We start from the raw sequence: 12,395 nt of genomic DNA, 5'->3' as shown, positions 1-12,395 counted from the left end.
TTGGTCTAGGTTACGGAAGAGGCAAAGGGGATTTTGGAAATCAAGTAAGGGAGAGAGAAAAAAACTAGGGAAAAATGAGAGTGGTGCAAAAAATAATACAAAAAGTTAATGAGGAGAAGAATGCCTTAAAAAATTAGTCAAATAGGAAAGGAGGTAAATAAAATCTCACAGAGGAAAATAATTCCTTAAAAATAGAATTGAGCAAATAAAAACGAATTACTTTATGAGAAATGAAAATAAAATACAGCAAAAAAAAATTAAAAGTAGAAAAAACTGTGAAATATTTCATTAGAAAAAAACAACCGACCTGGAAAATAGAACCAGGAGAAGTAATATAAAAATTATTAATCTACTTCAAAGTTATGATAAAAAACCAAGGTATCATATTTTAAGAAATTATCAAGGAAAGCTCTCCTGATATGCTGGAAGAAGAGGGTAAAATAGAAATTTAAACAATCTACTAATCATCTCCTGAGAGAGATCACAAAATATGAAAACTCCCAGGAATATTATAGCCAAATTCCAGAATTCCTACGTCAAGGAGAAAACATTATAACCATCCAGAAAGAAAAAAAATTTAAGTATAGTATATCCACAGTTAGGACACAAGATTTATTATCAGTTTCTATATTAAAGGACCAAAGATAATCAAGAATCAACTGTCTAGCAAAACAGTATATTCCTTCAGAGAAATAGAGGGTCATTCAGGAAAAAAGAGAATTTTCAAGCATTCACGAGGAAAATGCCAGACCTGAAATTTCTCAGGGGAAAAGGAAGGGTTCATGAGTGGGAAAAGCTAAAGAAGCTCTGGCATAGTGGATAGAGAGCTCCTTCAGGAATCAGGATTTCTTGGAATCACACCCCAACTCTTTCAAATAATTATTTCTGTGATCTTGAGCATATCACTGAACCTTCCAGATCTCCTAAAATACTTTTTTAAGATTATAAGTTGTAGGGTATTATTATGCAAAACACTTTCTTGTCTGCTTTTGGAAGAGGGAATTTCATTAGCAGAAGCTGGATTGCTGCAATCAAGTCACAGGTTATGGTAAAAAAAAAAAAACACAAACAGGTATGGCAAAAAATAAAACAAAACAAAGGAGTCACAAAAACCATTGAATTGAAGCACATTTGATCATGATCTCTTACTCTATTGAGTATTTTAAATTATCATGTATTAGTATATATAATATACTATAATATAATATAATATAATAAGTGCATATATAATATACACTTATGTAATATATATTAACCATTCATGGTTATTCCATGAAGCTAGTTTGTCTTAAGAAATGTGTGTTACCAAGCTTAGGTGCATTGAAAAGGCTCTCTTAGTGAATATTAATATTTGGACTATTCTCATTCCTTTTTATTTGTTTATTTTGTCTGCCATTCATTTTTATTTATTCATTTGTTTATTTATGCAAGCATGTATTAATTCTTTCATCTGCTGCTTCCCCCCAAGTCAGGCCCTTCCCAAAAAAAGAGATCTTAAAAGAAAATTCTTATATCAAATGCAAAAAGTTCAAAGGAACAAATTGACCCTGTTCAAAAATAGATGGCCATTCAAAATGAAAACAATGATGATAAATATAGATGTCTGTAGCCCAAATCTCAAGGCACAAAATTCCTTTACCAATCTATATCACAACTCAGGAGCAAATTCTCCTCTGGCAGAGTTTCCAGGGCAGTGAGAGGTAAAGGGATGTTCTCAGGGTCACATACCTAATATGTATCATAGGCAGGGCATGAATCTACATCTCCCTTCACTCCAAGGTTTTCTCTCTTTCCACTATCCCATGCTGATCCAATCCTATTAATCTTTTACAATCCTATCAATCTTCCCAGGGAAGAAAAGAAAGGATTTCTTTTTTCTGTAGTCCCATTTCAATCCCAAGGTCGACCTTGAAAGTGTAGTGTCACACAGTCGAAGAAGAAATGTGAGAGGGAACAGTCCCTGGTTGATTTGATGAGTGGAAAGTTTCAGACCAAAATAAAAAGGAGGGGAAAGGAAATTCTCTACTCCTAGTTCTGCAGTTGGGCTGTCTGGACTGATCAAGTTAAGCAGATGATGGCCACATCATCTCTGTTTTCTCTTGTATCTGTTAGAGGGGGGAGACCAAGGGAACACAAATATGTTCAAAAGACTCTCTAATGTGGAGTATCACGGGTATTTATTTTATCATTCCCCTTGTCAAATGTATGTGGGAAGCCACCCTGGGAGGTAGCACAGCATTGTGGATCCTGATGATTCTCAGCTGTGCTTTTCTTTTTATCTAACTCCTAATGGTTATTATTTTCCACATCCAGTCCCCCTCTTCACTTTGTAGGAGCTAGTTGGAGCATAATCCATTTAAGACAGAAGTGATGCTGGAAGTGAAGAATAAATATGTGGAAAGTGTGACAGTCATAATTCGAGAGACCTCAATTGCAGAGATTCATTTCTCCTTTGCCTCCATTTGTTCCTGTTGTCCCTGGGAAGCAGAATGCATTATGCAGTGTGCACTGAATAAAAAAAGACCAAGTCAAACTTTTAAAAAGTGCAGTCAGCTTGTTGTTTGGCTCACCAAGAGACTGCAATTTGAGTTGGGCTACATTGGAACTGACATCTCAATCATAGGTTTAAATGTCAGCTCAGCTACAGTAGACACAGGTTATTTTTCCACATCTTTTAACCCACCGTGTATTGCAAAAGAGCGTGCTAGGAATAATTGTCTCAATAGAGAGGTGGTTCTCTTTATACTCTGCTTAAAAGTGAGCTTTAAATAGAACATAAAAGCAGCAGCCATGATGAAAAGCAAAATGAAGAGTGCAGTCCAAGGTGTTAACTGAGTGTGAGTTGAATGTTCCTCCCTTTTGCACCTGAGGGGAAAGCGGGAGGAGAAGGGATCCATGTTTCCTCCCCTTCCAAGCTGCCTTGCAACTCCTGGAAACTTGAGCATTTCCCAATCTCAGATCTGCTATTTCCAAAAGCAATATGAAGTTTGAAAATGAAATGATTGAGCTTGGAGAGGAAATGGGTGTGGGTTTCTTAGGCTCCCAGCCAGCGGAAAGGAAAACCATTGTGGCACAGCCTGGCTTTGGGATTTCTTAGTGCTGGAGATGTGGAGAATGTCAGGAAGAGGGAAACGAGCTATATATCCAAGCCTCACTTGCTAAACATCATTCTACTGAGCTGTTCTGGGAAGTGGGAATGGCACAGGGAGCCACAGGGGGGAGAAAATACAACTGGCCTTGGAGTCCCTCAAGCCCTGAGGTAAGATGTCAGGATAGAAGCTTCCAATAGGGGAGAGAACTGTAACAGAACCCAGGAAAAGCAGAAAGTGAAAAGGATTAGAAAAGTCACTCTAATAATTACTAATACACTTGACATCTGGTAATATATTGCATCTGTAGGGGGTAACTGAAATGACAATAAAACTTCCCCCACCTTCCCTCCATTTTCCCGCAAGACTATGTTATGTATCTTTAATTTAAAGATGGGAGGATTTTTCAAAACACAGAATTCAACACGCTGTTGTTTTATGAGCTCCAGGAAATATTTGGAACAAGACCAAGTGGCTTTAATGGCTATGCTGCCCACTCAGTGATAAGATTGTGTAGTTTTGCAGAAAAGGATCTAAAATAATAGACAATTATTTTCATGCTCACTCTAAAATTCTACAATTTTTTTTCCCCAGAAAATAGCTCAAGATGATACAAATAGGCACACACACACACACACACACACACACACACACACACACACACACACACACACACACAAACTCCTTGGAAACATTTCCCTAAAGATAGGCTGCTTCAGTGGAAAAATTCAATCCTTTCCAACCTTGTCTAATCCAATCCAATCAACACATATTTACTAAATGCCTAGTATGAAGCAATGACTTCAATGAAAGCCATAAGATAATATGAAAAGTCCATTGGAGGCAATTTATTTCAGGGCCTCTTTCAAAGCAGTGGATAATAATACACAGTACAATAATGTTTCATCCTAAATGATAGGCTCTAGGTCAATGGAGGGAAATTCCGGTTTTCTTCAAACAATTGGAAAAGTCTCCCAGTGACCAAAAGTAGTTAAAGTCAGAAACCAAGATGGTTGGACATCAACTACTTTTTGGAAAGGGTCATGCGAATCCTTCCTGAAATCCCTGTGGCAAACCAACCACATCCTGAGTAAGAGAAACTGTTGATTTATAAATGGTCTCTAAAGTTAAAGTGTTGCCTGACAAAAGACTAATAGATGCCAGGAAATTAAAAAAACAAAAAAACAAAAAAGAAGGGAATGGTCTGTATTCAACAGATGTTTCAGGATTCAAAGCTATACAATAAGGACAAAATTCCCTTCTCCATCCTCTTTTCTGAATTCCACTCCTTAGGAAATATTATTGAGCACCTAGTATATGGTAGATAATGTCAATGAGGAAGGGAAAATAAATAAGATAGAATATTTGCTCTCAAGGGGTTGAAAATCTAAGGGTTATTTTGGTTTGCTTTGGTTTTTGTTTCTGTTTTTTAATATATGACAAATAAGGAATGTCTTTATTAAGAACAAGAGGATATGGGGGCAGCTAGGGGGCGCAGTGGATAGAGTACCAGCCTTGAATTCAGGAGGAACCGAGTTCAAATCTGATCTCAGACACTTAACACCTCCTAGCTGTGTGACCCTGGGCAAGTCACTTAACCCCAGCCTCAGAAGGAAAAACAAACAAACAAAACAAAAAAACAAGAGGATAGGAAACAGCCCTGAACTTTGGATTAGAGGAAGTTTTCCAAATTTAAGGGAAAGGCAAGTTTATATGCCCCCTAAAGCTGAAGAGGAGAAGAAAAGGCAAAAAGAAAGAGTTTTTGAATCCAATTATGGATATTATATGGAATTCCAGGCTAAAGAATATAGGTTTGACTTTGAAGAGACAGTAAAAAAATACAGGAGAGTGAAAGGATTAAAATGATGTTTTTAGAAATAATAATTAGGCCTCCATAGGCAACTCATATCACAGAACAGAGGCAAAGAGAGCAAGTAGGTGCCTATTGTAATAGACTGAGAAGTGAATGGAAATTCATATTTATCTCCTTACCTTAAGTCTTTTCCCTCCCCAATCCATCCCTCCTTATAAAGGTCAAAAATAAAATTTTAAAGGCAGATTTTTAGCATTACGTTGCCCTTCTCAATAACCTTTCCTGGCTCACACGTAATATAGGACCTCTTCTGTGGGACATTTAAAGAACTCAACCTACCTTTCTATAGAATAACTATGTTTCATCCCCATTTGCATAACATAGCATCCAGTTGTTCTGGCCTTCTTACTTTTTCCTCACCTGCAGCATTTCATTTTCCTATTTCTTCTTCTTTTTACATTGGTTTTTCTTTTGCCTAGCACACCCCCCCCCCACATGTTCATTAATCTGTATGCACATGTTTCCCCTATGGGTAGAATGTTAGTTTCCTGAGGGTACCAATAATTTCACTTCTGTCTTATATTCTCAACATCTAAGACTGTGCCTGACCCAGTTTTTGCTTTTTTTTGTTTGTTTTTGTTTTGTTTTATGGGTTGACCTGGACCCTAAACTCTATTGGTGAGAGTAGCAATAGAAAGTCATTGTGATCATATGATACAGAGGAGGAAGAGCTCTTATTCCAAGGCCTAGATCATTAATAGGTACTTAATAAATATTAATAGAGTGATTAAAGGGTAAAAGAGGGAGAAAATGATTGCTTCTATGTAAGTCAGAACTGTTAAGGAAGGAGCATGTAGAAGGAGTGTCAAAAAATGAATTATTTATTTTTTGGAAAGGAGAGGGATAAGGAATGGAAAGAAGGAAGGATACAAAAAAAAGGAACATCAATTTTAAAAAATTGCAGGAAGGAACACAACCAAATTAGACTATTTTATCACAATTGTAATAACAATTGTGGTTTCAAATATGATGCTTTTTCTTTTTCTTTTCATGTTTGTTAATATTTAAAATCATGAAAAAAACTAAAATGAATAATTTTGACTACATAAAATTTAAACATTTTACACAAGCACAACCAATGCAGTTAAAATTAGAAGGGAAACTTTTAACTAGGAATAAAGTCTTTCTAGCAAGTTTTTTGATAATATTTTGTATCCAAAATATATAGGATACCAATTTTAATGTACAAAGCTAAGATTCATTTTCCAATAGATAAGATGTCAAAGTTTTTAAGTAGGCAGTTTTCAAAGAAAGAAATCCAAATTTTCAACATTTATATTTTTCAGAGTTAACTCATTAATATTAGTGTAATGGAAATAATTTAGGTAACCTGGAGATCCTACTTCAGCCATACCATAAGTATGGTCATGATGAAAAAAGTGTAAAATGAAAATGTTGGATGGATTGTGGGAAAAAATACACGCCTATGAATTTTTCTAGTCATTCTGAAAAGCAGTTTGGAATTATGACCCCAAACATTATTCTTACTTTTTTACCCAAGGATACTATTAGAAATTCTGAGTCTCTGCACTGTTCTGTTTTGTTATTTTTTTCAGTCTTCATTCTCAAAGAGGATGAATGATATCAAAGTGTGATTTCTTGACTTCTTCCTAAATTAGATTTAAATAAGTCAAAGCTGTACAAAGTCAACAACCTTTTTCTCTCCTGCAGAGACATCAAAGTCCAATGGCAAGGCATGTCAAAACAACTAATGATGGCCTGGAGTGTATAGGTTACATTGGTCTTTCTAAATGAAGGCCATCATTAGGAAATTAAATCTGAAAGAATTAGAGAGGACAATGGGCTTGATTTGGGGAGATTAGAGAAATGACTCATATTTGCATAAGGTAGTGTTTTTTTTAAATTATAGATGAAATCTGGAAATTAAAAGAGTCCTGATCTTTAGAAAGATAATTAAATAAAATATGGTATGTGAATGTAAGAGAATGTTATTCTGTTATAAGAATTGACAAAATTGAAACTTTTAGAGGGAATTTGAAAAGATTCCATGGATTAATACAAAGAGATAAGACCAGAATCACAAAAAATAGATCACAACAAAACTATAAAGGAAAATTAGTTCAAAACACTTCAGAACTCCGATGAATACAAAAATTAGCCTCAATTCTGGATGAAGCATGATACTCCCCTATTTCCCAAGAGCTAATGGATTTTAAATGAAGAATGAGGAGACATATGTTTTTAGATGTATCCCATGTGGGAATTTATTAACAATGAATGTTTGTTTGGTAGGAGTACTTTTTGTAATTAGTGTTCAGTTCGGTAGGTATGGAATAGGGAGACAACAAACACTTATAAACATTTTCAAAATAAAAGGAGACAAAAAGAAAAAAAAAGAATGAGTACATACTTTTGCTTAATAATATTTTTCATTAATAATAATAACAATAATAGCTATATTATCTCATTTGATCAGCCATTGTTTACTTTTACCTTCTTGGAAAAGAAGTTCTCAACAATGAGGGAAAAGGGGAAAAATACGTCGAAACCCTTTCATTCATATTTATAATACAAATATATATATATATATATATACATATATATGCAAATAAATATTACATAGAGTAGACATGAATTTCAGTGATACAGAAATAAAATAATAAGAAATCTAATTTTCACAAGAGATGTGATCCCCATAATACCTGAAAAGATGGCACTGGAAAATTCTATCACTTCATGATTTCTCCATAAAAGGGACAGATACAGAGATATGCTAACACATACACAGATTTAGAACCATCTGCATGTGAAAAATGATGTCATCCCCACGTGTTTTACTGACACTTTGCTGAATATGGAGGTGGCATTTGATACTGCTAACACTGTTATGGAAGCATTGAGGAACCACAATAAAGTATATTGTATATGATGAATCATGCTCAACAAATTTCCCCTAAGTCTCTATGTATTAAAAAGGCAAGATCAAATAACAGAGCTGGGCAGTGAGAAAGCTATCCTTGTGTACACAAGAGAACATGGGTAAGGGTGTGGACAGAAGAAAAAAAAAAAGAGAAAGCTAATCTTGAACTCATTCATCTATGTCCTTCAACATATCCAATTATCTCTAAATGTTTAATCATGCATCGAATATCTTGTTAAAGAGTATTAGCATGGACACAGCCTTTTCTTTCCCTCTCGGACACTTTACAAAGAGTAACTTCTAATCCCTTCAACCTTCTTTTAATGATCATAAAGAAAAACTGGTGAGAGAAGAAAAAATACTAGAATAATCCTGATCAAGGCAAAGAGAACAAGAAAATCATAACAAGGAAAGGGAAAACATTTGAAATCATTAGGATTTCAGAAAATCAGTACATTTACCTTTGAATCCTGACTCTGTTGCTTAGTGGGATATTAAGTGCTTCAATGACTTGATTATCTCATCAATGTAGCTATTTCTTCCAACTGTATGAAATTTACAATCCATTTATTCTTTTTTTTATTTCTAAAGCATTTCATTTTTTGCAAAGGTTTAGACTAGAGATTTCCAGTTAGAAGAAAATGTGATGGTCATGAAATGCAATCATTTCATTTTATAGGTGAAGAACTGAGAGATAGAAAAGTTAAGTTATTTAATTAGGATTTCAGCCAAAAATTTCTTTTTTTTGTTAACAAAACATATGCATGGGTAATTTTTTCAACATAAATCCTTGCAAAACCTTTTGTTCCAAAATTTCTCCTCCTTCCCCACTCTTTTCCCTAGCTGGCAGGTAGTCTAATACATGTCAAATATGTTAAAATATATGTTATATTCAATATATGTATACATATTTATACAATTATCTTGCTGCACAAGAAAAATCAGATAAAGATGGAAGAAAAAGAAAAAAAATTGAGAAATAAAACAAAATGTAAGCAAATAACAACCGAGAGAGTGAGAATGCTATGTTGTAGTTCACACCTTGTTCCCACAGTTCTCTCTCTGGGTGTAGATGGCTCTCTTCCTCATGACACAAGTGGAACTGGTTTGAATCATCTTATTGTAGAAGAGAGCCACGTCCATCAGAATTGATTGTCATATAGTATTGCTGATCTTGGTTCTGCTCATTTCACTTAGCATCTGTTCATGTGGGTGTCTCCAAGCCTCGAGCCGAGGTTTCTAACTCAAAATCCTTTACTCTTTCCATTTTATGACACTGTCCAGGGCCTTTTATAAAAGTTCAATAAACATTCAATGTGTGAGAGATCTTCCTCTAATTTTCTTTTTTTAAACAAGAAGATAGTGATAAAATATCAAATGATTAGAAATACAGGATAGAATTAATAAAATAGATCCTAAATTATCTTAACTGAAGAATAAAAAGTCAACTTAGTATAAAGGAATTAATAAAAGGAAAAAAATCATACCCAGATAATTTTATAGGAGAATTCTGCCAATGACTTATAATACAAAGATTCTTCTCAAAAATACATGAAAAAAATATGTAACTAAAAAAGTCTAAATTAATGAAAGAAGTCTACAGAGTAGAAATTCTTATTCTAATGCCAGCATCTCCCAGGAAGTTCTTGGAAAAATTCACTTTTATTCTCATTTACATTTGGTTTCCTTAATAATTTCAAGACTACTATTTTTATGCATTTAAAAATGTTACTCTGAGAAGGGATCAAACTAGCAGAAGAGTCAAAATTACAACAAAGTTGAGAATCTCTTTTATAAAGCAAAATCATAAATGGTGATCCCAAAATCAAATTCTACAAAAAAGATAATTTTTTCAAAAAGTAATTAAGATCAGATGTATTTTATAGGGAATGTATGAAAATTTCAATATTCAAAAAAAGTCTTAATATATTTGATAATTAGTTTAAAAAGCATTCCCAATTGACATGATAATAGTTGTGAGCAATATTCCAATTTATAAAGCAATTTTTATATGTTATGCCATTTCATTTTCACAATAACTACATGAAGCAAGTGTTTTATTACTCCCTCTTCACAGAAGCAGAAATAATAATGTGGAGAGGTCAAATAGCTTGCCTAGAGGGTGCATGACTAAGAAATATCTCAGGTCCACTCAAGATCAGGCTTTTATTACTCTAAATACAATGCTCAATTCTCTACACAAAAGTACATCCAAAAAGAATCTTAATTAGATGCAGTAATCTTTCAATAAAGTAGTATAATAATTTATGCCAAGGAATAAAAGCTCTAAAACATAGACAAAAAGACCTCTTTTAATGATGAAAAACTAATATGAAAGACATTGAGGAAATGGCAGAAACTTTCCCATCAATGCAGGTAAAAAGAAAAGATTTTCCCTCTATTTACTTTTTGAATTCCTCAAAACGATAGCAATAGCAAGAGGAGGCATAAATACATACAAAAAAGAGTCAAACTTGTCTCTATTTGTTGATGATATACATGATGATTTACCTAGGAAATATAGGAAATTTGCAAAAAAAAAAACTAATTGAGAAAAGAGCTTTAGTAAAGTTATAGATTTTTAAAATACCACATATATGTGGACTCTTACATTTTCTATTCTAAAACTATATTGAAGCCATTAGTTCAATTAGTTTCTTTTTTTTTAGTTCAAATGACAACAAAATACATAAAATATCTTAGAGCCAATGTAACAAAGCACACTAAATATCTGTTTACATCTGGTTACAAAATATTCTATATAGAAATAAAAACAAATAACTTAAAAGACTAGAAGAAGAATCAGAACTCTTATTAATAACTGGTTAATAAAAATATAATGAATTTATATCACAACTGAAATTAATTCACAGATTTAGTGCCATACCAAACTAGCAAAGGGATGCATTATGAAGCTGGGGAAAATGAGGAAATTCATTTAGAAAAAAATACGATATATACTATTAATGGGTGAAAGATAGCAGGAAAAGAGAATATCAGTTCTAGTGTTCAAACTGTATTTTAAAGTAGTGATCATAAAATTATATTGAACTAAATAGTAAAAAGCATATTAATAGAACAGACTAGATAAGTAAGCATCAAAATAATTGGACATAATACTTATTGTTTGACAAACCCCAAAGAAATTATTTTGAAAATGATAAGCTTTATCACAAGAATTGTTTGTAAAACCGAAATAATCTGGCAGAAATTATGTTTAAACAAATACCTTACACTTTATACTGCAATTAAAGATCATGCCATTTATTTAAAAAAAAAAAAAAAAAGAGGGAGCAATGAAAATTGGGTTGCTTCATAATTATGTCTAGGAGTGAATTCTTAAACAAGGAATAGTAGTGCCAATAAAACATAAAATAAATAATTTTCATTATATAAACTTGTAAAGCTTTTGCATAAACAAAAGTAATGCAACTTGGATAAAAAGGGAAATGATCAACAGGCAAAAAAAGTTTTTATTAAATATCTCTAAAAAGATTTAACTGAAAATATACATAGACAATCATTAAACACATGCCTTCAAGCACCTTTCCTTGATCTATAAATGACTGTGAATATAAGCAAGCAGTTTTAAAAAGAACTGCAAACTATTTACAATGAAAAACTTACTGATTGACCATATAAAAAACGGCAACAGATCATTAATTAGAGAATCTAGAATGAAACAATTTTGAAATTTTGCCTCATACCCAGAAAACTGGTAATGATTACAACAGAGTCGAATAGACAATGCTGAAAGTCAAGAATTTATGAAAAGGGGGGCAGCTAGGTAGTGCAGTGGATAGAGCACCAGCCTTGAATTCAGGAGGACCCGAGTTCAAATCTGGTCTCAGACACTTAACACTTCCTGGCTGTGTGACCCTGGGCAAGTCCCTTAGCCCCAGCCTCAGGAGAAAAAAAAAAAAAAAAAGAATTTATGAAAAGCCAAGCATGTTGATGCATAGTAGGTGAAAATTTTAAACTGCCCCAACTCTTCTGGAAAACAATTTGTATGCATGCCAAAAGAAAGATGAAAATATCCATACCCCATTCACTGAGAGATTCTACTCCCAGGCAAATATCCCAAGAAAGTCAAAAAGAAAAAGAAAGGCATATTTACTAAAATAGTAATAGAGTCCCTTTTGGAAGTAGCAAAGAATTGGAAGCAAAGTAATTGTTCGTTGATGGAGAATGGCTAAATAAATCGTGATATTTGAATAAATTAAAATATTATCATACAGCATATTAACATATGTTATATGTTAAAATTTGGCATATATTGATATATGCTATAAGAATTGAGATACCTTGGGAAACTTAACAATCATGCAATGTGAAATAAGCAAATTGAAGTAAAAGTACATACATACATATATATATAATATATATATACATATATATATATTATAAGGATTTCAATGGTAAAGGAAGAGAGCACTGCAATAACCAAAACAATGACGTATAATTCTGTAAAATTAAATGGCCAAGCTTAAAATTAGAAGAAATAAAATAAGGTACTTTCCCTAATTTTTAAGTTAAGGATTATGGATATAAT

Source organism: Sminthopsis crassicaudata, chromosome 6 (assembly GCF_048593235.1).
Source record: "Sminthopsis crassicaudata isolate SCR6 chromosome 6, ASM4859323v1, whole genome shotgun sequence".
In the NCBI taxonomy this organism is placed as follows: domain Eukaryota; kingdom Metazoa; phylum Chordata; class Mammalia; order Dasyuromorphia; family Dasyuridae; genus Sminthopsis; species Sminthopsis crassicaudata.
The sequence above is the reverse complement of the archived record's forward strand: the minus strand, read 5'-3'. Positions refer to the sequence as shown.